This window comes from Pseudophryne corroboree, chromosome 2, assembly GCF_028390025.1.
Source record: "Pseudophryne corroboree isolate aPseCor3 chromosome 2, aPseCor3.hap2, whole genome shotgun sequence".
In the NCBI taxonomy this organism is placed as follows: domain Eukaryota; kingdom Metazoa; phylum Chordata; class Amphibia; order Anura; family Myobatrachidae; genus Pseudophryne; species Pseudophryne corroboree.
Window position 1 is genome coordinate 92,279,218 of NC_086445.1, and position 27,551 is coordinate 92,306,768.

General features: G+C 44.0%; 1 protein-coding gene across 1 annotated transcript in view; it reads right to left on the reverse strand.

Annotated features, from left to right (window-relative positions):
- TRPC6 (transient receptor potential cation channel subfamily C member 6) overlaps window positions 1-27,551 on the reverse strand; it is a 347,114-nt gene that overhangs the window by 164,010 nt on the left and 155,553 nt on the right. The window lies entirely within an intron of this gene.

A 27,551-nucleotide genomic window follows, 5' to 3' on the forward strand; every position in this document is an offset into this window, starting at 1 on the left:
AAATTGTGGAAACTGGATTTCACCCCATGAACCACCATGCCAAGATATCTATGTGACTAGAAATACTGAAAGACGGTCATCATTGCCTGTTTCTCTGTATCCAGCACAAGTACAGAGAATACGCAACCCAGATAATGCAGCCAGGACGAACGAACCATACATCGTACAGAGCCAACACCACAAACCATGGTATGGCAATGACCTCGCAAATATAGTTGCAGAGTCCCCAGATCCTAGAAAAAAACCAACAGCATTTTATGCCTATATGGAAAGAATTCAAACCATATGGACACCGGCATGGGTCGACTACCACCAGTTGTGTGAGGCTATACTAGGACCAGCAACTGCCCAAACAGTAAGCACCATGTTAAAAGCAGATGCAGTAGACGGACGTTCCGACAGAGAAAAATAGAACAACGTTTGAAAGTGGAAAGATGTACATGACAAGACTTAAGAGATGGTGTCATGCACAGACACTCAGAGCACCAAAAGCCCCAGATTTGAAACAGGAAAAGACTGAGTCCATCAGAACTTACTATGATAAAGTCACTATACGACACACAAGATGATAGAATATGAAGGTGTGCAACTCCTGTGTCGGCAACAGTGTACTCAGTCACCACTGGCAGTTCGATAAAAGTGACTTTACCCACAGGAGACCCAAGGGTTTCAAGAGCTGTTTTTATGCACAACCAGATTCCTCTACGTTTACTTACAGATCAAGCCATTGCAATGACTGGATTGGGAGGTTAAGCCCTACCCCTGCAAGAAAGCAAAGATGTAACCTGAAATACAAGCTGCTATACAAGACTATCTCTCACAGGAAAAGTAAGACAAAGAGGAACAACAACTCCCAGCATAAACATCATTATGTTAAACACCAGCCTGGGTGGACTTGGACTAAGAAGATGACATGCCAGCAGCAGTGAGAAAGAATATGCAAGTAAAGAAAGGACAAAGTATGAAGAATAATGAATGAATCATAAAGAGAGGTGATTGGAAAAAGAAAAGTTGAGAAACAATATGAAGGCCGCATGAAAGTTTGGAGACTAAAGGAAGTCTGCTTTAAGAAGGACAAAGAAAGACATCTGACAAGTGGTCAGTACTACCTGGCAAGATTACAGAGATAATGCCATGATTTAAAGCAACAGAAGCTCCGGGGTTTAAAGCAAATAATAAGGAACAAGACAGAAAAAGTTCCAGAAGACAAATGAATGATGCTTCTTCTGCCAATATGAAGTACAAGCTTCTTCAGGTACTCCCCAGTGAACATAATGTCTCCAGAAGAAACAGCAGAAGGTATGATTACAGTCACCTTGCCCACTGGAGAAATACGTTTGTGCCTAATGAATACTGGAGCCAGCACACGCAGAAGACAGCAGAGGGAGATACCACAAGAACTGATGATATCAGAAATTCTTAAAAGGATAGGAGATGAAAGAAATACAGTCACCAATACCAGCCCAGTTCTTGACCTTGGAGTACATGTCCAGTGACTTTGCTGAAGCACAATGTACTAAAGCTTATCCAAGGAGAATACAGTACACACCAGCAGAAGTTTAACTTTCCAGCAACTTATCAAAGGAAAGAACAAAAAGCCATTTAGAAGCAAGTTAAAACAGAAGTTCAGTATTGGCTCATTCCCGCAGTACCAGTTGTAGAAGAAAGGAAGCAATACTACTGGACCAGGATAGCCATGTGGAGGGGCTATATCACCAAGTGATTTATCCACAAAACACACAGCTAAATACAGGATGTGAATGAATTGCTGATTGCCACCACCACTACTAAAAGAAGCATCAAGAAGGGGCAGTGTCCTTAGTGAAGTTTCTGGAAGACCAAGACTGCAGAGCCTCAGAAGGAGAAATTGCAGCTAGTCAAGCAAGAGTTAATCTTCCTAGGACACTCAAGGTACCAGACATCTAACAAAAGTGAGAAGGAAAAGATTCGGACTGCAAGCTAAGATGCCATCTAGTGTCAAGCAAGTCAGATGATCATTCCTGGGCCTAGTAGGACACTACAGAACACGGATACCTCTAGCACCAGTCTACATGCAAGCATTGTATGACAACACTGAAAGGGAGGAGGGTCCGCATCCTACACACAGCAACAGATGAATTAGGCTATTGAACAGTTGGAAACAGCAGTTGCCTCATCTCAAGCCCTAGAACTACCTACCTATTAAAGAAGGAGGCCATACATAGAAGTCCTTATGCAAAATCATGGACTGAGGTGAAGAACAGTGGCCTACAACTCAAGCAAGCTTGACAGTGGTAATCAAAGAGCACCTACCGGCATCAGAGCAGTGATAGCAGCAACAGTCCTAGAAGAGTATAAGAGCACAGACACAGTGATGAATCAGAAGTCCTAGAAGAGGACAAGAGCACAGGCATAGTGCTGAATCATGAACTTATCATCCAGGGTCCACATGCAGGTACAGAGAAGCTTCAACAAGCAAGAAACAAACACCTGTCAGTGGCAAGGCTGACCATGTATGAAGTAGCACTGCCAAAGTGCGACAAGTAACCATCAGACGATGTATTACCCTCAACTCAGCAACCCTTTTCTAGCATTAATCAATAAAGGTGTTGAATCTCAAGATTCAAAAGGAGGGAAAAACAGATTATCTACTGATGAATGGGAAAGCCAGAAGTTTCTAACATTCTCTCACGAAGGTAAACAATATTGTTGGACACAATTACCCCAAGGGGGAGCAACCAGTCCATCAGATTTCTCAGAGGCAATGGCATTAATCCTGCAGAAATGGAGACCGTACTTTACAGACACCCAGTTAGTTCAATATGTCAATGATCTGCTTATTGCTGCACAGACAGAAGAGAAGTGAAAAAAAGGAAAAACAGCATCACTGCTCATCTTTTTGGCAGAAGAAGATTGCAGAGTGTCAAAAGCCAAACTACAGCTAGTACAGAAAAGAGTTATCTTTTTAGGACACTGCATATCCCAAGGAACAAGGCATCTTACTGATGAAAGAACAAACGCAATAACTCAAGCAAAAACCCCAAGAACATTAAAAGAAATCAGAGCTTTCCTGGGCCTTATTGGTTATTGCAGAGTATGGATACCCTCAGCTTCATTACTGATGCAACATCTATATGAATTAACAAAAAAGGAGGCGTCAGCAGAAAACAGGGACACCATTGAAGAAGCAGTAAGAAAACTAAAGCAAGCCATAATAACAGCCCCAGCATTGGGATTGCCTGATTACAAAAAGCCTTTTAACCTATTCTGCCATGAAAACAGAGGGCATTCTTTAGGGGTGCTCACCCAGAAATACGGACCAAAACAAAGACCAGTGGCATACTGTTCAGCCCAGCTGGATCCGATTATCAGAGGAGCACCATCCTGTGTCCGAGCAGTGGCAGCAGCAGCAATACTGAGGGAAAAGGTGACAGACATTGTGCTTGATCACCCACTGTGTATACAAGTACCGCACGCTGTAACAGAAATACTAAGTCAAGAAAAAAGCAAGCATCTTTCTGCAGCCAGACTTGCCAAATATGAAGTAGCACTATTAAGCGCCTCCCATGTCACCATCACAAGATGCACTGTACTAAACCCAGCTACACTCCTTTCCATCAACGATTCAAAAGAGGGGAGGAGAGGGGGAAATTGTAATGATGGTAAATCGTCAGATGAGGAGGAAAATGCTGCTACAGACGCAGAAAATACAACACAAACATTTCCACATGATTGCCTAGCCCTCATGGAATTAGAGACTTTACCTCTTCCTAATGTCCAAGATACACAATCCAGACATGAACCTGTTCGTCGATGGATCAAGATATTATGATAATGGATCCCCAAGGACAAGATATGCAGTAACAACTGAAACTGAAGTCATAGACTCTGGACCATTGCTACCAAGAATGACAGCACAAGAAGCAGAACTCATAGCAATGACCAGAGCCTGCATACATGCTGAAAACATGACAGCTAATATCTAGTCCCAGGATTACGCTGTTATTTGGAAAAGTAGGGACTTCAAAGGTGCAAATGGAAAACCTATCAAACATGCCAGTTTGATTATGGAACTCTTCAGAGCATTGGAACTACCTAAAAGGATTGGCATAATCAAGGTACAAGCACATACTAAGAGCCAAACCATGGAAGCTAAAGGAAATGCATTTGCAGATGCAGAAGCCAAGAGAATTGCCTTACAATCAAAAGAACCTGAGCAAGTTTTAGTAGCTCGAGATGTGAAGCAAATGCCCACTGAAGAGGAGTTGATCAAAATTCAACAACAAACATCACAAGGAGAAAAGGAGAAATGGAGACGATTGGGGGCAGAAGAAGATGAACATGGACTTTGGAAGTCAAGAGAATTAAAGTACTGTCTACCAGCAGCTCTATTTCCACCTATGTTACAAGTAGCTCATGGACAAGTACATCATTCAAAGGAAGCCATGGTGAATAGAGTAAAAGAGCATTGGATAGCTCCAGGCTTCAATAAAGCTGCAACACACTTTGTAGCAGGATGCTGGATCTGTGGAATCAGCAATCCAGGACAAAGAACCAAGACACCTCTAGGAACTATACCCAAAGCCTCTTACCCATTTCAAAGACTACAAATCAACTATATACAGTTGCCACGAAGCGGTCCATATGAATATGTACTAGTAACAACGGACATGTTTAGTCACTGGGCCGAAGCCTGGCCAGTAAGCAAAGCCACAGCAAAAACCACTGCAAAGAAACTGATAGCAGAAGTAGTATGTAGATTTGGGATACCTGAGGTTATAGAATCAGATAGAGGTACACATTTCACAGGAGAAGTCATGCAGCATATAATGAAAGATTTGGGGGTACAGCAGGCCTTCCACGTGCCTTACCGCCCCCAGGCGAGTGGGAGGGGGGACATCTGAACTTTGACCTTAAGCTAAAACTACAGAAAATGACAGAAACCAAAAGAACTTGGCCAGAATGCCTACCTATAGTCTTGTTTAATATTAAGACCACACCCATGAGACCTAGTAAACTGACTCCATATGAAATATTGTTTGGGTCAGCTCTAAGAACAGGTTGTTATTATCCACAACAATTACGACATAATCATGGTGATTTTTACAGGTTATGTACAGGAGGTCTGTAAAACATTGACTAACCTCCATTGCCGAGTGTTTTCTTCCATTCCAGACCCAGAAGGATCAGCTACGCATAAGCTAAATCCAGGAGATTGGGTCTATTTAAAGAGACATGTGAGAAAGACCTTTGAACCAAGATATGATGGTCCATATCAAGTGCTGCTAACCATGTCTACCTTAAATTAAGGTGAAAGGTCGTGATACGTGAATACATGCATCCCACTCGAAGAAGTTGACAGTGACTCTCCAGCCAGAAGAATAAAGTTGCTTATCCTTTGGTTGTTGTTAGGGGTAATCCCCAAGGTTTGGACTATAAGTCCAGGGGACTGGTTTACTGAAAGGGAATAGTTCAGGCCTAGGTAGTGTAGTGTAGGTAGAATAGGGAGAAAAAAAGTGTAATCAAAAAGAGGGGAAATGATGGTGTAGGAGCTTCCGCAGTATAGCAAATATATTGATTCACGCTTTTTTTGCATTGATTAAAATATTTACTGTTAATCACAAAATGGGTTCATGTTTCCTTAAAAATATTGGACAGATATATTCAGACTTTATACCTCGAATATCTTGTTAAAAGCATGACGTGTTCAAGGACAAGGCAACGCCAGATGTATTCAAGGCTAATTGGAAAGAAGTTTATGTCCGAAAGACTGATAAACGAAGCACTAACCATTTTTCTAGAATGTTCTAATTGTTAATTATAATCTTGTATGACAATTGATGTATTACTGTTTTTGAGACATACATGGTGTATTCTGATTGGCTAAATATATTGGCACACATGAATCCTTTGTCCTCCAGCTATAAAATAAACCTTATATGGCCCCTAAGCAGGTCAACTATGAACTGCTTAGGTTACACAATGATCCTGTGTCACCTTTTCATTCACTGATCTCCAACCGGTTGCAAAAGAAACAGAATTCTGACTGATGACTGCAGAGAGTTTATAGACCAGACCTGAATAGGTTAACATACCCTAACAGTGGTATCAATAGAGAATCTATTGGAGAAGACTGACAACATACAGGACAGCATGCAGGCTATAAACAAAAGGACATATGTGGGAGAACTATTATAATGCAATAACAGCACAGAGGGTATCACCAATAGGATGCGTCATACGGCAAGTAATAGTATAATATCCCACAGCACATGGCATAGCAGTAATAGAACAAACAGCACGGCGGCTGATAAAATACATAACAATACACAAATATTGCAGAATGTGAAATACAAAGGTACCAAAAAATTATGAAAATAGAAAATGAAAAGTAACAATAAAAAAAAGAAAAAAAGAAAATAGAAATAAATAAAATTAAAATAAAATGCACATACAAAATAAACATTCCACAAGGGGTTGGGTATGGCTTTCCGGCGCTGAGGATCCCAACAGTCAGCATACCGACCGCGGGTTCCTGGCAGCAGAATGCCAGAGGGGGCGAGCGCAATGAAGCCCCTTGCGGGCTCTCTGCCTTCGCCACTCTGCACGCTAGGTGGTGAGCTGCTCTCGCCACAGGTTCTATTCCCAATGTATGGGAATAGTCCCTGCTAATCAGCATGCCAACTGTCAGGATTTATAGGGGGATGGGATGTAGCCGTCAGTATTGTGACCAGCGGTCTACTGACCGCCAGTCACATAACTACATCCCTCCACAAGATGACAAATGTGATAAATAAGCACATACAGCAGTGCCATGTCATATACCCAACCCCGATGTAATGTCAGACAATGACCCAGACCTCAAAGTGGGCTAATAGGGGCTCCAAAGGTGGACAATACCAAAACGCAGAGCACATACCGATGCAGTAACTAGCAGGTACAAAGGGGCAAAACCTAGTAAAGGGCCCAGCACACACAACAGTGGCCAAATATATAAAGAGCAAAATAAATTAAATGGCCTGGTAAGGGTCTAAGTCTATCCATAGAGATAGTGATGTGCACGCACCGGTGCCATAAATCGCATAAACATCACACACATATATATATATATATATAATATAGGTTGCAGTAAATTTACCGGCTGTCAGGATCCTGGCATTCAGGATAGTAATGCCGGAATTCTGACACCCAGAGAAATGCCAGTGGTCGGAATCCCGGACGAGGCATGGAATTCCAACTCTGATGGAGGTCCACTCTACCACTCGAGGGCAAATAGAAAAGTGTGGTGAGCAAGGGGACTCACTGCGCTCCCTGCCGGCATTCCACCTGATGGGATCCCAGCGTCGGTCTCCTGAATGCCGGGATCCCGAACGGCGGTAAAGCATACCGAACCCATATATACGTTGGCATTAAAACTAGAGATGAGCGCCTGAAATTTTTCGGGTTTTGTGTTTTGGTTTTGGGTTCGGTTCCGCGGCCGTGTTTTGGGTTCGACCGCGTTTTGGCAAAACCTCACCGAATTTTTTTTGTCGGATTCGGGTGTGTTTTGGATTCGGGTGTTTTTTTCAAAAAACCCTAAAAAACAGCTTAAATCATAGAATTTGGGGGTAATTTTGATCCCAAAGTATTATTAACCTCAAAAAACATAATTTACACTCATTTTCAGCCTATTCTGAACACATCACACCTCACAATATTATTTTTAGTCCTAAAATTTGCACCGAGGTCGCTGTGTGAGTAAGATAAGCGACCCTAGTGGCCGACACAAACACCGGGCCCATCTAGGAGTGGCACTGCAGTGTCACGCAGGATGTCCCTTCCAAAAAACCCTCCCCAAACAGCACATGACGCAAAGAAAAAAAGAGGCGCAATGAGGTAGCTGACTGTGTGAGAAAGATAAGCGACCCTAGTGGCCGACACAAACACCGGGCCCATCTAGGAGTGGCACTGCAGTGTCACGCAGGATGTCCCTTCCAAAAAACCCTCCCCAATCAGCACATGATGCAAAGAAAAATAAAAGAAAAAAGAGGTGCAAGATGGAATTATCCTTGGGCCCTCCCACCCACCCTTATGTTGTATAAACAAAACAGGACATGCACACTTTAACCAACCCATCATTTCAGTGACAGGGTCTGCCACACGACTGTGACTGATATGACGGGTTGGTTTGGACCCCCCCCAAAAAAGAAGCAATTAATCTCTCCTTGCACAAACTGGCTCTACAGAGGCAAGATGTCCACCTCATCTTCACCCTCCGATATATCACCGTGTACATCCCCCTCGTCACAGATTATCAATTCGTCCCCACTGGAATCCACCATCTCAGCTCCCTGTGTACTTTGTGGAGGCAATTGCTGCTGGTCAATGTCTCCGCGGAGGAATTGATTATAATTCATTTTAATGAACATCATCTTCTCCACATTTTCTGGATGTAACCTCGTACGCCGATTGCTGACAAGGTGAGCGGCGGCACTAAACACTCTTTCGGAGTACACACTTGTGGGAGGGCAACTTAGGTAGAATAAAGCCAGTTTGTGCAAGGGCCTCCAAATTGCCTCTTTTTCCTGCCAGTATAAGTACGGACTGTGTGACGTGCCTACTTGGATGCGGTCACTCATATAATCCTCCACCATTCTATCAATGTTGAGAGAATCATATGCAGTGACAGTAGTCGACATGTCCGTAATCGTTGTCAGGTCCTTCAGTCCGGACCAGATGTCAGCATCAGCAGTCGCTCCAGACAGCCCTGCATCACCGCCAGCGGGTGGGCTCGGAATTCTGAGCCTTTTCCTCGCACCCCCAGTTGCGGGAGAATGTGAAGGAGGAGATGTTGACAGGTCGCGTTCCGCTTGACTTGACAATTTTGTCACCAGCAGGTCTTTCAACCCCAGCAGACCTGTGTCTGCCGGAAAGAGAGATCCAAGGTAGGCTTTAAATCTAGGATCGAGCACGGTGGCCAAAATGTAGTGCTCTGATTTCAACAGATTGACCACCCGTGAATCCTTGTTAAGCGAATTAAGGGCTGCATCCACAAGTCCCACATGCCTAGCGGAATCGCTCCGTGTTAGCTCCTTCTTCAATGCCTCCAGCTTCTTCTGCAAAAGCCTGATGAGGGGAATGACCTGACTCAGGCTGGCAGTGTCTGAACTGACTTCACGTGTGGCAAGTTCAAAGGGCATCAGAACCTTGCACAACGTTGAAATCATTCTCCACTGCACTTGAGACAGGTGCATTCCATCTCCTATATCGTGCTCAATTGTATAGGCTTGAATGGCCTTTTGCTGCTCCTCCAACCTCTGAAGCATATAGAGGGTTGAATTCCACCTCGTTACCACTTCTTGCTTCAGATGATGGCAGGGCAGGTTCAGTAGTTTTTGGTGGTGCTCCAGTCTTCTGTACGTGGTGCCTGTACGCCGAAAGTGTCCCGCAATTTTTCTGGCCACCGACAGCATCTCTTGCACGCCCCTGTCGTTTTTTAAAAAATTCTGCACCACCAAATTCAAGGTATGTGCAAAACATGGGACGTGCTGGAATTTGCCCATATTTAATGCACACACAATATTGCTGGCGTTGTCCGATGCCACAAATCCACAGGAGAGTCCAATTGGGGTAAGCCATTCCGCGATGATCTTCCTCAGTTGCCGTAAGAGGTTTTCAGCTGTGTGCGTATTCTGGAAAGCGGTGATACAAAGCGTAGCCTGCCTAGGAAAGAGTTGGCGTTTGCGAGATGCTGCTACTGGTGCCGCCGCTGCTGTTCTTGCGGCGGGAGTCCATACATCTACCCAGTGGGCTGTCACAGTCATATAGTCCTGACCCTGCCCTGCTCCACTTGTCCACATGTCCGTGGTTAAGTGGACATTGGGTACAACTGCATTTTTTAGGACACTGGTGAGTCTTTTTCTGACGTCCGTGTACATTCTCGGTATCGCCTGCCTAGAGAAGTGGAACCTAGATGGTATTTGGTAACGGGGGCACACTGCCTCAATAAATTGTCTAGTTCCCTGTGAACTAACGGCGGATACCGGACGCACGTCTAACACCAACATAGTTGTCAAGGACTCAGTTATCCGCTTTGCAGTAGGATGACTGCTGTGATATTTCATCTTCCTCGCAAAGGACTGTTGAACAGTCAATTGCTTACTGGAAGTAGTACAAGTGGGCTTACGACTTCCCCTCTGGGATGACCATCGACTCCCAGCGGCAACAACAGCAGCGCCAGCAGCAGTAGGCGTTACACGCAAGGATGCATCGGAGGAATCACAGGCAGGAGAGGACTCGTCAGACTTGCCAGTGACATGGCCTGCAGGACTATTGGCATTCCTGGGGAAGGAGGAAATTGACACTGAGGGAGTTGGTGGGGTGGTTTGCGTGAGCTTGGTTACAAGAGGAAGGGATTTACTGGTCAGTGGACTGCTTCCGCTGTCACCCAAAGTTTTTGAACTTGTCACTGACTTATTATGAATGCGCTGCAGGTGACGTATAAGGGAGGATGTTCCGAGGTGGTTAACGTCCTTACCCCTACTTATTACAGCTTGACAAAGGGAACACACGGCTTGACACCTGTTGTCCGCATTTCTGGTGAAATACCTCCACACCGAAGAGCTGATTTTTTTGGTATTTTCACCTGGCATGTCAACGGCCATATTCCTCCCACGGACAACAGGTGTCTCCCCGGGTGCCTGACTTAAACAAACCACCTCACCATCAGAATCCTCCTGGTCAATTTCCTCCCCAGCGCCAGCAACACCCATATCCTCCTCATCCTGGTGTACTTCAACACTGACATCTTCAATCTGACTATCAGGAACTGGACTGCGGGTGCTCCTTCCAGCACTTGCAGGGGGCATGCAAATAGTGGAAGGCGCATGCTCTTCACGTCCAGTGTTGGGAAGGTCAGGCATCGACACAATTGGACTCTCCTTGTGGATTTGGGATTTCAAAGAACGCACAGTTCTTTGCGGTGCTTTTGCCAGCTTGAGTCTTTTCAGTTTTCTAGCGAGAGGCTGAGTGCTTCCATCCTCATGTGAAGCTGAACCACTAGCCATGAACATAGGCCAGGGCCTCAGCCGTTCCTTGCCACTCCGTGTGGTAAATGGCATATTGGCAAGTTTACGCTTCTCCTCCGACAATTTTATTTTAGGTTTTGGAGTCCTTTTTTTTCTGATATTTGGTGTTTTGGATTTGACATGCTCTGTACTATGACATTGGGCATCGGCCTTGGCAGACGACGTTGCTGGCATTTCATCGTCTCGGCCATGACTAGTGGCAGCAGCTTCAGCACGAGGTGGAAGTGGATCTTGATCTTTCCCTAATTTTGGAACCTCAACTTTTTTGTTCTCCATATTTTATAGGCAGAACTAAAAGGCACCTCAGGTAAACAATGGAGATGGATGGATTGGATACTAGTATACAATTATGGACGGACTGCCACGGTTAGGTGGTATAAAAAAACCACGGTTAGGTGGTATATATTATAATAATAATACAATTATGGATGGACGGACTGCCTGCCGACTGCCGACACAGAGGTAGCCACAGCCGTGAACTACCGCACTGTACACTGGTTGATAAAGAGATAGTAGTATACTCGTAACAACTAGTATGACACTATGACGACGGTATAAAGAAAGAAAAAAAAATACCACAGTTAGGTGGTATATATTATAATAATAATACAATTATGGATGGACGGACTGCCTGCCGACTGCCGACACAGAGGTAGCCACAGCCGTGAACTACCGCACTGTACACTGGTTGATAAAGAGATAGTAGTATACTCGTAACAACTAGTATGACACTATGACGACGGTATAAAGAATGAAAAAAAAACCACGGTTAGGTGGTATATATTATAATAATAATACAATTATGGATGGACGGACTGCCTGCCGAGTGCCGACACAGAGGTAGCCACAGCCGTGAACTACCGCACTGTACACTGGTTGATAAAGAGATAGTAGTATACTCGTAACAACTAGTATGACACTATGACGACGGTATAAAGAAAGAAAAAAAAATACCACGGTTAGGTGGTATATATTATAATAATAATACAATTATGGATGGACGGACTGCCTGCCGACTGCCGACACAGAGGTAGCCACAGCCGTGAACTACCGCACTGTACACTGGTTGATAAAGAGATAGTAGTATACTCGTAACAACTAGTATGACACTATGACGACGGTATAAAGAAAGAAAAAAAAATACCACAGTTAGGTGGTATATATTATAATAATAATACAATTATGGATGGACGGACTGCCTGCCGACTGCCGACACAGAGGTAGCCACAGCCGTGAACTACCGCACTGTACACTGGTTGATAAAGAGATAGTAGTATACTCGTAACAACTAGTATGACACTATGACGACGGTATAAAGAATGAAAAAAAAAACCACGGTTAGGTGGTATATATTATAATAATAATACAATTATGGATGGACGGACTGCCTGCCGACTGCCGACACAGAGGTAGCCACAGCCGTGAACTACCGCACTGTACACTGGTTGATAAAGAGATAGTAGTATACTCGTAACAACTAGTATGACACTATGACGACGGTATAAAGAAAGAAAAAAAAATACCACAGTTAGGTGGTATATATTATAATAATAATACAATTATGGATGGACGGACTGCCTGCCGACTGCCGACACAGAGGTAGCCACAGCCGTGAACTACCGCACTGTACACTGGTTGATAAAGAGATAGTAGTATACTCGTAACAACTAGTATGACACTATGACGACGGTATAAAGAAAGAAAAAAAAATACCACAGTTAGGTGGTATATATTATAATAATAATACAATTATGGATGGACGGACTGCCTGCCGAGTGCCGACACAGAGGTAGCCACAGCCGTGAACTACCGCACTGTACACTGGTTGATAAAGAGATAGTAGTATACTCGTAACAACTAGTATGACACTATGACGACGGTATAAAGAATGAAAAAAAAACCACGGTTAGGTGGTATATATTATAATAATAATACAATTATGGATGGACGGACTGCCTGCCGACTGCCGACACAGAGGTAGCCACAGCCGTGAACTACCGCACTGTACACTGGTTGGTAAAGAGATAGTAGTATACTCGTAACAACTAGTATGACACTATGACGACGGTATAAAGAATGAAAAAAAAACCACGGTTAGGTGGTATATATTATAATAATAATACAATTATGGATGGACGGACTGCCTGCCGACTGCCGACACAGAGGTAGCCACAGCCGTGAACTACCGCACTGTACACTGGTTGATAAAGAGATAGTAGTATACTCGTAACAACTAGTATGACACTATGACGGTATAAAGAATGAAAAAAAAACCACGGTTAGGTGGTATATATTATAATAATAATACAATTATGGATGGACGGACTGCCTGCCGACTGCCGACACAGAGGTAGCCACAGCCGTGAACTACCGCACTGTACACTGGTTGATAAAGAGATAGTAGTATACTCGTAACAACTAGTATGACACTATGACGACGGTATAAAGAAAGAAAAAAAAATACCACGGTTAGGTGGTATATATTGTAATACAATTATGGATGGACGGACTGCCTGCCGAGTTCCGACTGCCGACACAGAGGTAGCCACAGCCGTGAACTACCGCACTGTACTGTGTCTGCTGCTAATATAGACTGGTTGATAAAGAGATAGTATACAATACATACAACAATATACTACTATACTGGTGGTCAGGCACTGGTCACCACTAGTCACACTGGCAGTGGCACTCCTGCAGCAAAAGTGTGCACTGTTTAATTTTAAATTAATATAATATTATGTACTCCTGGGGGCTCCTGCTATAACAACCTGCAGTGCTCCCCAGTCTCCCCCACAATTATTATAAGCTTTGCCTTTTATACATTGATGTGCAGCACACTGGGCTGAGCTGAGTGCACACAGACTGAGTCACACTGTGTGACTGGCTGCTGCTGTGTATCGTTTTTTTTCAGGCAGAGAACGGATATAGCAGAGAACGGATATATTATATTAAAATAAATAAAAGTTAACTAACAACAACTGCACTGGTCACTGTGGTAAACTCTGTCTGACTCTGCACAATCTCTCTCTCTCTTCTAATCTAATTTCTAATGGAGAGGACGCCAGCCACGTCCTCTCCCTATCAATCTCAATGCACGTGTGAAAATGGCGGCGACGCGCGGCTCCTTATATAGAATCCGAGTCTCGCGAGAATCCGACAGCGTCATGATGACGTTCGGGCGCGCTCGGGTTAACCGAGCAAGGCGGGAGGATCCGAGTCTGCTCGGACCCGTAAAAAAAACATGAAGTTCGTGCGGGTTCGGTTTCAGAGAAACCGAACCCGCTCATCTCTAATTAAAACACCACTTTGTTTCACTACATTGGAGTCTCCAGAGTGTCGCCTTACTGGAATATGGTATATATATATATATATATATATATACACAGTATATATATATATATTTATATATATATATATATATATATATATATATATAATCCCAAAATAGAAGACACACCTTGACAAAGGGGCGGGTGAGCCCCGAAACGTCGGCTCTTTTGTATTTTTCGAATACACTTTATTGATTCGTAAATTCCCTGAGTGCCGCTGTCTTCTATTTTGGGATTCTGCAAAAGTTTTTTCCAGAGGGCACCAGGGTAAACTACAGCCGTTGGAATGAGTGCCAGCCCACTCCCATCCTATATATATATATATATATATACATACACTGTATATACACACATATGAAGTGCATGATGTCTGTCACTCCACCGATAAGATCACAACTTGTTCAGATGGCATTCGAAGTCAAAAGTACCACATATACAGTAATAAGGTCCCTGAAAAGTTGACCGCAATCTAAACTATGTCTGGATTATTTAATTGGGTGATTATATATATATATATATATACCCTTTGAAGAAGTCTGATGTGACGAAACGCGTTGGGTTCCCTGCAGTGACCCCCTTGCCTATTTTAAAAGCTAAGTCCTTACCTTTTTATCTTTTTACCCTTTTTACTTGTTTTTTGGATCTTTTATGACCTTTTATGTATCTTACCTATATGTGCTATTAAAACTGTCTGTTCGATTTTATATTTTTTGGCTCATGAATCATACGTTTTTAATACTAACTTTTTGCACGTTCACACAACAGTAGTCGCCGGTACCCTTATCCCCCCACTGTATATATATTTATATATATATATATTTATTTAGGATCTGGTTAGCGTATCGCCGTTCGGGGTGCTGGCAGTTGAAATACCGATGCTGGGATCCCAACACTGGCCAGTAGATTGACGCTGGGATCCCGACATTGAACACAATGCTGGCGCCGGAACTCCGACTGATGGCATCTCGATCGTAAGTATGGCGGGGAGGGTTAGAGTTAGACTATGCTTGACGAGGGGAAGGAAGGTAGGTTCACTATACTACAGGAAGGGTTAAGTGGGGGGAGGCTAGGGTTAGGCTGTAGGGAGGGTTGGTTATGGTTAGGCTGCAGGAATGGGTAGGGAGGGTTAGAAAGGTAGAAGGGGAGGGTTAGAATACTTACCTAGCAGGTGTAGGGATTCTGGATGCCGCTGTTGGTCTTTTTTGAGTACTGGCATTACAAGCACCAGGATCCCAATGCCATCCCATAGATATATATTTTATATATATATATATATATATATATATATATATATATACATATATATATATTTATTATATATATATAGCTACATGTGAGATGGGACAGCTGAGGAAAGGTTGACTGGCCGTCAGGGTAAGTATGGGAGTGTGGAAGGGGGATGGGTGAGGGGTTTGTGTCTATACCATGATGGGGGAGGGGGAGGGGAAGAAATTGGGATGAATGTGTGGGATCCACCTGGGATGGATTGGGAAGGAGGCATGATGGGAGGAAGGAGGGGGATTTGAGCCACAAAAGGGAAGGGAAAGGGCTTGAGTAAATAGCAGAGAGAGGGTAGAGCCAAGCAGGGGCAGGCATTGACTGAGGTGACCTGTCTTAAACTAGTACATACTTACAAACAAAGAGATATATATAGTTTCAAGTCACCAAATATGATTGGTAAAATCTTCATTGTGGCGGTGCATACCTTTCTATACAGCACTGCACTACATCCCTTCCGCGATCAGCAGCAGCCACATACAGCAGCTCAGTCAGGATCATCAAGCCTTACTACAGGGCAGTGCATGTTCCAGTCACCCTGCGGGATGTGCGCCATGATATCATGGAGCAGCAGTGCGGGAGAGGTCCAGGGGCAGAAACCGAAAGTGAAGCTCCTGCTGCGCCGCTATCACCGCATTTAAATGCAGTATGCATAAATCCGGTGATAGTGGCGCAGCAGGAGCCTTCTCAAGCTCTTCCTGCACTTCACTTTCAATATTCCCGGTTTTTCTACCCCCGGGCGGGAACAAGGGAAAGCGTTTGATGTGTGAGTGTACGGGACCTTATGCGGCCATAGGAAATGCTGGGAACCTTTTTTGATGGGGTCCCATTATTAATCCGGCTCTGACACACACACACCCCCACCAACACTACACACACAAAGTAAACACACCTGCACCACCACATATACACACTACACACACCTCCACCACCACATATACACACACACTATACACACCCACCCACCACATACAGTATACACACACGCAGTACACACTACACACACACATAAAGTACACACACAACCCCATCACCACATATACACACACCATCACATTATACACACACACAGCACACACTACACACACCACATACACCACATACACACACAGTACACACTACACACACCATCACATTATACACACCACACACTACACACACCACATATACACACACACAGTACACACTACACACACCATCACATTATACACACACACACACACACACAGCACACACTACACACACCACATATACACAGACAGTACACACTACGCACACCATCACATTATATACACACACACAGTACACACTACACACACACAAAGTACACACACCACCACATATACACACCCTACACACTATATACACACACACACACACACACACACACACATTAATCAAGAAGCTATTAAGTTAACCTTGTAAGGCCTCCTGCAGCAGCAGCTGAGCTCCCCGTGCAGTCTGGGGGCGGAGCTTGGGCCCATGAGTCACAGCAGGACCCTGGAGAAGGAGAGACTGGAGAGGGAGGGGAGGCCAGAACACTGCCTGCACGGCTCCTGCTCCATGACATCTCAGGTGATAGCGCTGGAGCCGGAGGAGGGGGCATGGGAGAGAGGAGGCCGCTGGCAGTCTGTGACAGGAAAAAGTTTTTTCCTGTCAATGCTGCCAGTTTGCTGTGGGCCTATTTTCAATGGGGGGCCTGGAGCTGCAGCTCCATCCGCCCCATTGTTAATCCGGCCCTGAGTACAGACCGGTGCCGTCAGACGCAGTACAGCATTAGAATGTCAATGACTGACAGTCTGAAGCCATTTGTGGGTGGGGCGGGGGCGCTGGCCGCTTCCATTTCCCAAAACAGAGGATGATGCTGTCGTAGAAGATACAATGCTGTATGCTCGGAGGTATGCTGTGACACCCAATGTCGGCGCCCATAGACCATACCTGCCTACTCTCCCAGAGTGGACAGAAAGGTGGACAAGTCTTGCGGAATATGGCTGTTCCCACCACTTACCCTGGCAATGATGGGATTCGCATTGAATCACGTCATCATAGCCACGTCCCCCGCTGTGCAATGCCAGAAATCTCAGCATTGTATAGTTGGGGGAGTGGCCACAATGATGCAATTGTGGAAACCACGCCTCTGGACCAGCCTCATTTGACTTGCCTCGCCCCCTATGACTCACCGCTGCCCCCTGCACTGCTCAATCTTATGCCGACCTGGATGTCCTCTACCGGAATGGGCTGCCAGAATCTCACCAACTGGCGTTAACATTGAAAAACTGGTGTTTAGATGCACCATAGGTGGCCCCATCAAAACTTACACCAGTCCTATGGCAGATGCAGTTTCTCCATCAGAGTATGGCCACTTAGGCGAGCAGCTGAGCAGCTGTGTGCACAACTACTATCACCGACACGCAAGTGACACTCCCATAACACGCCCATAATTATTATCATCCGCAGCGCCCAATTACAGAGTACATAAAGAAACAAGCAAAACAAGAAAACAGTGGCTTACAGTTCAAGACAATATAGGACATGTAAAGGGTATAAAAACATAGCTGCATCAGCAGATGACACTGACATAAGTATCAGGGTGTCAGAAAACTAAGGGATTTGGTGTCGTCGAAGGGAGTATGGAGTAGAAAAGGGTTTAAGTAAGAGAATGAAAAGCACATGAAGGAAGAGGGCCCTTCTCGTGAGAGCTTACATTCTAACGGGGAGGGGCAGACGGGGGTGACACAGATGGGGTAGACAGTGAGCGGGGAACAGAGGGTTAGGATGAGAGGTTTGGTGAAGAAGTGGGTCTTCAGAGCCCATATTAAGTTTTACAGAGAGATGGAGTGTCTGAGGGGTAGAGGTAGAGAATTTTAGAGAAAGGGAGCAGCACGTGAGAAATCTTGAAGGTAGGAGTGGGAGGAGGTAAAAAGTAGGCAGGAGAGGCGGCGTGCATTAGCGGAACGAAGAAGACGGGTGGAAGTGTAAAGGGAGATAAGGTCAGAGATGTAACTGGGAGAGGAGTGGGTGACGGCTTTGTAAGTGAGTGTGAGAAGCTTGAATTGGATACTGAAAGGAAAGGGGAGCCAGTGAAGGGCTTGTAAGAGAGGAGAGGTGGACATAGTAATTTTGGTGAGGAAGATGAGACGACCAGCAGCATTGAGGATAGATTGGAGTGGAGAGAAGCATTTGTCAGGGATGCCACATAGGAGGAGATTACAGTAATCCAGTGTGGAGATGACCAGTGAGTAGATGAGGGTCTTAGTAACATCCTGGATGAGAAAGTGTTTGATCCTGGAAATATTTTTGAGATGAAAATGGCAGGTTTGTAAGAGGTGCTGAATGTGTAGTTTGCAGGAGAGGGAATAGTCCAGGATTACTCCAAGACAGTGCGCTTGTGGGCTAGAGGGGATAGTAGTGGCGTCAACAGATAATGAAATTGACAACCTAGAAGAGATAGCAGTGAGACAGTTGGAGATACAAGTTAGGAGAGCCGGTGTGTTGTTGTCAGACTGGACATAGTGTGGATGAGGTAAATAGGGATGGAAAATTGAAAACTGGAGTTATGGCTGAATGAGAGACAGCAGAATTGCAGAAATGCATGTGATAGGGGGTAATTCAGAGTTGATCGTAGATTTGCGTCTGGTATATGGAAGCATGCGCAATGCAACATAGACACATGAGCAGAAGAAGAAAATTTGTCCACTACATGTGGCATCGGCAGTGTGAGCGACTCAGAATCAGGCCCTAGGTCTGCCAGTCCCCAGTGAAGATTAATTTGAATGATTAAAACTAGACATGCCCTGCAAGTTAGTGTTACCACTATTTCCAAAAATGAATAGTTCACTTCCAGCTCCTGGTGCCAGATAGTTAGTGACAGTTGTAGATTGTCACAGCCACTAGTGATCTATGGATATAAAGCTGCAACAGAAATAAATGATACAGCCACTAGTGATCTATGGATATAAAGCTGCAACAGAAATAAATGATACAGCCACTAGTGATCTATGGATATAAAGCTGCAACAGAAATAAATGATAAACCAATCAGGGTTATCTTTACTTTGACAAAATGCAGGTTTTAGATGTGGCAACAATCATATTATACTTATCATTTATCTAGTACCTTCTGGAAGACAATATCTAGAATCTGATTGGCTGCTATGAGCAACATCCCCAGTTGTAAAAACCTTCACTTTAGTATATATAACCCCCCAGTGTGGGGTCCCAATCCAATAATAATAAAACAGACCCAAACTAGTCAGCCCGGGCATATTGAAGTCGGCACCCACATAAAAATAGAATCCTCTCCTGACAGACAACAAGCCCTGGGTATGTAGAACTATAAGTGCCAGCATTCCCGGACATTAAGGACCGGTTTTTACCTGTAGTCCACTTTTGTGTCCCACAACTCCGCCAAGAGATGCAAACATGCACCCAGTATACAGAGCATTTGCAGCCATATAAGCTCATACATGCCCATTATGGAGATTAGGGCACGTATACATGTACAGTTAGAAGGCCACATCTGGCAATACTTAGAAGCCCTTTGCCGGAGCTGTATGCTTGTAGCCAAGGCTAATTCCAAGATCACCGGGGGCCTGGCTTTTGAATCCACATCGCTAGGTATGTCTAATTTGATAACTTGCAGTGGTTACTTGGACCGAGAAACTGCACCTGTTATAGACCTGGTGCATGATAGATATTAAGTGTTAAGAAAAGTGTTAAGTAAAGTTCCTGGAGAAGGTAAGATGGCAAATAGACTCCTATAGAACATTTGGTGCCCAGACTATTAATGTCACTGTACTACACCAATAATATTATTTTCAGCATTTACTGTATTCACACAGGTTCTATATATTAGCATGCTATGACCCAGTGTTTCAGTAAATATCAGAGTATGATCATATTCACGATATAATTACATAAAGAACATTGACAGGCACATCCAATGGTACATAGACTATAACTACACTTTACAGGCTGTATGAAATGAGAAGCTATACTAAGATTGGTCATCAGCTATCGATGGTCAGCAATCATCACTGGTCTAGTGGCAATGATGGTTTTGCCACTGATGGGGGAACCCACCGATTGTGAACATCAGTGGCAAAGGTCCAACGGTGGCTGATGGCCGTGGTCTGCAGATCTAGAACTGCAAACTATTGATAACTCAACCATCAATGGATGTAAACGATAAAAAAAAGTCATCGACCATCCATGGCTCAACAGTAGATGGCGCTGTAGCATACGTTGTCACTGTATAGTCTCTCTTTGTTTTAATAGTGTATTCTCTCTCTAGCAATAATTTGTTCTGGTCATAAGTAAAGTATATCACATAGGCATGCCCTGCAGGACTGATGCTTAAGCATAGAAGCATCATTCACTACTGAATAAAGTAGTGAATGATCTGGTCTGGTCACTGTGAAGTCTGAAGGCCATTACTCACCTCTAATTCTTCTAGATCTTTCTGCTGCTTTTGACACTGTTCATCACTCTCTTCGCATACACTACAATCTCTAGGTCTTCCTATCCTACCTATCTAATCGCTCCTTCAGTGTCCGTTTCTCTGAATCGACCTCCTCTTCACTACCTCTTTCAGTTGGAGTACCGCAGGTCTCAGTTTTAGGTCCTCTGCTTTTCTCAGTCTATACCACATCTCTTGGTAAACAATGAATGCCTTTCTGCCGTTTCATCTTGGATGTCACCTCAAACTTAATATTTCCCAAAACAGAGTTAATTATATTTCCACCATCCAATAGTTGTTACCAACCTGATATTTCTATCACTGTTGAGAACACGATAATCAACCCTACACCACAAGCTCGCTGTCTAGGTATGATCCTTGACTCTGAACTGTCCCTTGTTCCCCACATTCAATCTGTCTCAAAATCATGTCCAAAATACGACCATACCTTACACACAAGACACTGCAAAAACTCTAATCCATGCTCTTTTTATCTCCTGCATTGATTATTGCAATAGTCTGCTTACTGGTTTTACCAAGAAGAGACTCTCACTACTACAATCCATTCTGAATGTAGCTGTGAGGCTAATCTTTTTCACTAGACGTTCATTGTCTGAAGATCCACTTTGTCCGTCCCTCCATTGGTTACCTGTATTCTACCGTATTCAATATAAAATACGTTTACTTACACACAAGGCCATTAACTAAACTACACCTATGTACATCTCTTCACTCATCTCAAAATATCTCCCTAAACGACCTCTCCGCTCCTCACAAGATCTACTTCTCTCATCCACACTCATAACTCCCATGCATGATTGTAGGACTTTCTTCAGGCTGCATCCACTCTGTGGAATGCCCTCCCATGAACAATAAGACTCTCCTCTAGTCTCCAAATCTTCAATCGTTCCCTGAAACCTTCACCTATTCAGACAAGCTTATCAAATCCCAGAACCGCTCACATAAATTTCATAAGCTTTCCTATCCAATTACATACCCACTGTACAGTGCACACATATCCAGAGCCGGCACTAGCCAATTTGATGCCCTAGGCAAAATTTTGTCTGGTGCCCCCTAGCTCCGCCGCTAGTTCTGCATCTGTACCTGCAACGCTCAGGTAGTGGGGCCCACCGGGGGGTTACCCTGTGGGCCAGTTCAACTCTGCACAATGCCACACAGTAATGACCATAATACATATAATTCCACACAGTAAAGGAACCTTACACATATACCCCACATTAGTAATGCCCATAATACACATAATGCCACACAGTAATGCACCTTACACATATGCCCCACATTAGTAATGCCCATAATACACATATACTGCCACAGATACTGCCACACTTGCTGGTTATACAAAAAGACCAGTATCAAACATGTAGAAACTGTCCATTCTTTTCACTATTCAGTGTGTTTGCTGGTGTCTGTTACTGCATGCCCTTTACTTTATACTGTGGGAGTGATATGCTCTGCCCTCCAGTCTGATGTGTCCGAAAGTCATGCTGCACTGATGTTTCATATAGAAAAGCACAACGCGACTTACTGACCATGTTACAGTGCTGGGTGGCAGGGGAATTTTACGGCATGGACTGACTAGGAAATAAAGTGTGGGGAGAACATTGCCCATGTTATGTCCCTGCAGACACCTGGGAATTGCACAGGGATAAGGGACACACACAGGATGGCAGGGTCCCCCTCCCCTATGTGCACAAGCAGTATAGGTGATGTCAGGTTTCTGTGAAGCAGTCTTCCAAAATACACTTGTGTTATAGAAGCCATCCAGTAATAACCTTATATAGTCAGTGAAAATGTCACAGGTCCAGGAATTGCATTTACTTGGCTTCTGCTGTCTGTCTGAGGTCTCACAAGTCAGGGGCATTCAAGCATGTCAGAGGAAGTTTAAGGCACAGTGTGCATTTTTTTTTTACAAATGTAAACAGCAGTGTATACAAGTACTGATTGAATACATTTGGAAAGTAACAGTTAGTTTGCGGACTGTCCCTCCCAGCATGAGATACTGCAGGGACATGCTTGGATGCCCCTAGACATGCTTGGATGCCCTAGGCAAATGCCTAGCCTGCCTATAGCTAAGGCCGGCTCTGCACATATCCTCACATATCTTCTCTTACTTCACTTTCCCTTCCTGATACTCAAGGATAGCACCTATCCTTGTGTATCAATGTCTATTTCCCTATAGATTATAAGCTTGCGAGCAGGGCCTTCCTACCTCGATGACGGTTTGTCATTACCCAATTCATGGTTTCCAATTGCATATTCTGCAACAATTTTTAGTGGAAATCATAAAGGGGTGATAGCACCACAACAGCTGGCAAAAATGCTCAAAATACTGGATAAAGGCCCTCATTCCGAGTTGTTCGCTCGCTAACTGCTATTAGCAGCAGTGCACACGCTAGACCGCCGCCCTCTGGGAGTGTATCTTAGCTTAGCAGAATAGCGAACGAAAGATTAGCAGAACTGCTACTAAATAATTCCCTGCAGTTTCTGAGTAGCTCCAGACCTACTCCTAGATTGTGATCACCTCAGTCCGTTTAGTTCCTGGTTTGACGTCACAATCACGCCCTGCATTCGACCAGCCACTCCCCCGTTTCTCTAGCAACTCCTGCGTTTTTAACTGGCATGCCTGCGTTTTTTAGCACACTCCCTGAAAACGCCATGTTTCCGCCCAGAAACACCCACTGCCTGTCAATCACACTACGATCACTCGAGCGTTGAAAAAACGTTGCTCGAGCTTGTGTAAATCTACTAAGTTTTGTGTTAAATAACTAAGCGCATGCGCGCTGCGTACCATGCGCATGCGCAGAGCCGGCGGAACCCGCTCAGCAAAGGGATGCAGTGCAGGGAGGCGCATGCCTGGAGAGGCGCTCTCACTGCTCTGCATTCCTTTGATGTGTGCAGTTGCTGCAGGCTGCGCCTATCACGGTACGTGCATACCGGCTCTTCAAGTCCCCACTCCCACGCCGTTGATGTAATCTCCTCCCGTCCTGATGTAATCTCCTCCTGCAGTGGCGCTAGCAGTGGGAGGTGTGTGGGCGGAACTGACGGACAAAGGACGGCTTCGGGAGCAGAGAACTGCAGTGACTACTGTACTTGACTGCAGTACTGCCAGGAGCCTCTAGATGCCCCCATATCCATGGAGCCATCTCATCACCTAACAGGACTGAGGAACAATAGAGAGACTGCCCGGGAGGTTGTGTCTATCAGAGGAACTAAGTGAGTATTTTGTATGTTTGATTATCATCTATCTATCTATCTATCTATCTATCTATCTATCTATCTATCTATTTATCTATCTATGTGTCTGTCTGGGTTTTTTCACTCTGTCTCTCTTTGTTGAAGGGGTCTCTGCCTGCTATAATGTGTAAAATGGGGACTCTTGCCTACCGTAATGTGTAAAATGGGGACACCTGCCTGCCGTAATGCGTAAAATGGGGACACCAGTCTGCCGTAATGTGTAAAATGGGGACACCTGCCTGCCGTAATGCGTAATATGGGGACACCTGCCTGCCGTAATGTGTAAAATAGGGACACCTGCCTGCCGTAATGCGTAATATGGGGACACCTGCCTGCCGTAATGTGTAAAATGGGGACACTTGCCTGCCGTAATGTGTAAAATGGGGACTCTGGCTGCCGTAGTGCGTAAAATAGGGACATCTGCCTTCTGTAATGTATAAAATGGGGACACCTGCCTGCCGTAATGTTTAAAATGGGGACACTTGCCTGCTATAATGTGTAAAATCGGGACTCTTGCCTGCCGTAATGTATAAAATGGGGACACGTGCCTGCTGTAATGTGTAAAATGGGGACACTTGCTTGCCGTAATGTGTAAAGTGGGGACTCTTGCCTGCCGTAATGTGTAAAATGGGGACTCTTGCCTGCCGTAATGTGTAAAATGGGGACTCTTGCCTGCCGTAATGTATAAAATGGGGACACGTGCCTGCTGTAATGTGTAAAATGGGGACACTTGCTTGCCGTAATGTGTAAAGTGGGGACTCTTGCCTGCCGTAATGTGTAAAGTGGGGACACTTGCCTGCCGTAATGTGTAAAATGGGGACTCTGGCTGCCGTAGTGTGTAAAATAGGGACATCTGCCTTCTGTAATGTATAAAATGGGGACACCTGCCTGCCGTAATGTTTAAAATGGGGACACTTGCCTGCTATAATGTGTAAAATGGGGACTCTTGCCTGCCGTAATGTATAAAATGGGGACACGTGCCTGCTGTAATGTGTAAAATGGGGACACTTGCTTGCCGTAATGTGTAAAGTGGGGACTCTTGCCTGCCGTAATGTGTAAAATGGGGACTCTTACCTGCCGTAAAGTGTAAAATGACAGTCGGAGTACCGACAGCGGTGAATTGAGTTCCCTCTGTGCGCTATGCGCGGTGTAAATGTGAACAAGATTATGCTACTGTATGGAGTAATTTGAATTGGTACTATTGTGTGACCACGCCCCACCTGTTTTTTTGCGGCGTGAGACTTCATACTGCATTGTCTCTTTATTAAGTATGGGAGAGAGGGCGCAAATTTATAGTTTGCAGGAGGGCGCCGAACACCCTTGCACCGGCCCTGCGCATGCGCATCTTCTACCTTATTGCTCCGTTGCGAAAAACGGCAACGAGCGAACAACTTGGAATGACCACCAAAGTTAGGTTTTATATTTAATTATGAAGCATTCCTCTTCATGTCAGAAACTGACCCTTGGATACATCCTTTTAAACTGACTGTTTGTAAATAATCATTTTATGTTCAAACGAAAAGCTATAAGATTACTGAATTTTAGTAAATAAGTAAAAATTCAAACTCTCTTAGTTTCCATGGATAATGTATGTTACTGTTAGATTGTACAATTAAACCTAATAAATATTCACTGTTTATACACACAATTACAGAGGTAATGGTGCTGTACTAATTAAAATACAAGCTATTTAGCATCGCATTGTACCTTGGGTAGACAAGAAAGAGAATGCTAAACATAATTACAGTTATACTTAATTAAAAACACTGCTTTTTATATCGGCTCATGTTCTGTTAATTGTAATATTATATTTAGGGGTCTCCACGGACCACGGAAATGGAAACATTCTACAAACAGGTCATAATTATTCTCCAGTTACTAAACTTTCTTACCTTAGATGCGGATTCGTTATTAATCTTGGCATTTTCTAAAGTTCCAAATGAAGCTAGCACATTATTACATTATGAAGAAGTATTTTTTTATTATGAATGATTACTAACAAGCAATAATGTATCAGTCAAAATGGTGCCCATGGAATTCAGTGGTATAGTAATCTATTAAATAGTGAGTTACCACCCTTGATTCTACTTGAATACCAAAGTCCTGGCTTTTCAACTTCATTGCTCAATTACCTCAAACTTATATTTTCATGATTTCTTTAATCTTCCACAGGTGTATTTATCTATTTGAGTTCATCACTAATAATGCCATCTGTTTCTACAGACAAAAATACTCAAATCATGATTTGTTGGAGATACTTGAGACCTGGAGTTAAAAACCCCTGCTTTATTCTATTCTACACGATTACTAACCCTCTACACAGTTCACACAAGACTTACATGTGTTCTCTTTCTATACTCACGACACTCTGGCACCCAAACAAAAATTACTATGTTACTGGATCATATACAGTAACACCATTTACTGTTTTTTCTTACTTGGAAGAAAAATGAGGAAGGCACCAGTGTGTTGTATAAAACACCAGTATATATAACGGCATTTGCCTTTCTCTTCTTCTCTATCTCTTGTTCTTCTCTAAAATGTTGTCCATCGCATAAACCAACCTACAATGTGATACATAGCTACAAGCATCAAGATCAAAGCACTGTTCCTTAAATCAAATAAATACAAAGCTAGCTGTGAAAGGGTCATTTCTAAATCATTTACTGTCTGTAGGTTATAAAGAAACGCTGTATTAGAAATAGTTACAGCTCCGACAGTTCTCTCCTGCTAGCTTGGATTGCTGTCAGATGTGATTCCATGCAGACGATCAGTACGAAAGCTGAACCTCACACTGCCAAGCATTGCAGCTATGATTAGTGCAGAAAGAGACCACAAAACCACTTTGATTTATTGGAACACAGAACTTCCTACATCTAGACTGGCACCTACTGGGAACTCCTGGATGTGGGATATGATCAATGAGCAATCTGAGACTAAACTAATGACATCTGTCCAAAAAGTTTTCTTTCCTCGTGTCCGTATGACGCGTACCAGAGGAGGCACCCTTCTGTGGAAGATGTGTATGTGAATATTTGCTCCTTTCTTTTGGCTAAACACCAAGAAAGCACCACTTTTCTCCACCAGTATATGTGTGTAAGCAACTAAGAGGCCACTGGTGTGTATGATGCAAGATCCTGTTCTCATGTCCAAAAGCAATCCCTGGTCAATTGTTTCGGTGTTTATT